This window comes from Fonticula alba (assembly GCF_000388065.1).
Source record: "Fonticula alba strain ATCC 38817 unplaced genomic scaffold supercont2.8, whole genome shotgun sequence".
Lineage (NCBI taxonomy): Eukaryota > Rotosphaerida > Fonticulaceae > Fonticula > Fonticula alba.
In genome coordinates this window covers 1,659,611-1,660,269 of record NW_009242978.1, presented here as the reverse complement: position 1 = coordinate 1,660,269, position 659 = coordinate 1,659,611, and positions in this window count along the sequence as shown.

Below are 659 nucleotides of genomic sequence, written 5' to 3'. Positions count from 1 at the left end.
GGCAGAGTGGGGGCTACCCCTGCGAGGGAGAGAGAGAGAGAGAGCCAGAGGGACCGGAGCGCGCCACCTTGGACATGCTGCGTCCGGATGTCCAAAGGCCCCGCTCCAAATAACCGCCGGCCCCCTGTGTCCCACGCCCCCCGCGGCCCCCCCCCCCGCCCTTGCCTCCGGGCGATCGGGCCGCAGGCGGGGGCTGGTAGTCTCCATGCTCGTAGTGCGGACGCCCGGGTCGAGGGGGGGGGGGGGGGCGAAGATCTGCGCCTAACCCCGCCTCATGAGCCTTAAAGAGAGGCCAGGCCATCGTCTCAAGGAATGGCCGTGTGTTTGTTTCACCAGACCGTTCTGGCCAGTCGCCGGCCTCGCCGTGCAGCTGTGAGCCACGGGTGTGCCCAGCCGCACTGGTCCCTAAGTATCCCTCCCTCTCGAGGGGCACCCCCGGCTGGGGGGGGGGGGGGGACGCAATATGCCGCGGGCCAGCCTAATCCGGCCACGAGACCGGATCTGGGAACCTTGTTCCCAGGCAGCCGGCAAGGTACCCGCTCGGGACGGAGGGACAACCAGCGCTACCCAAACCGCCCGTCGATGGGAATACCCGATACATGGCGCCTCGGGCCGGATCGTCCTGCTGGGCACACCCATCTGGAGGCCCGGAGGCGCAT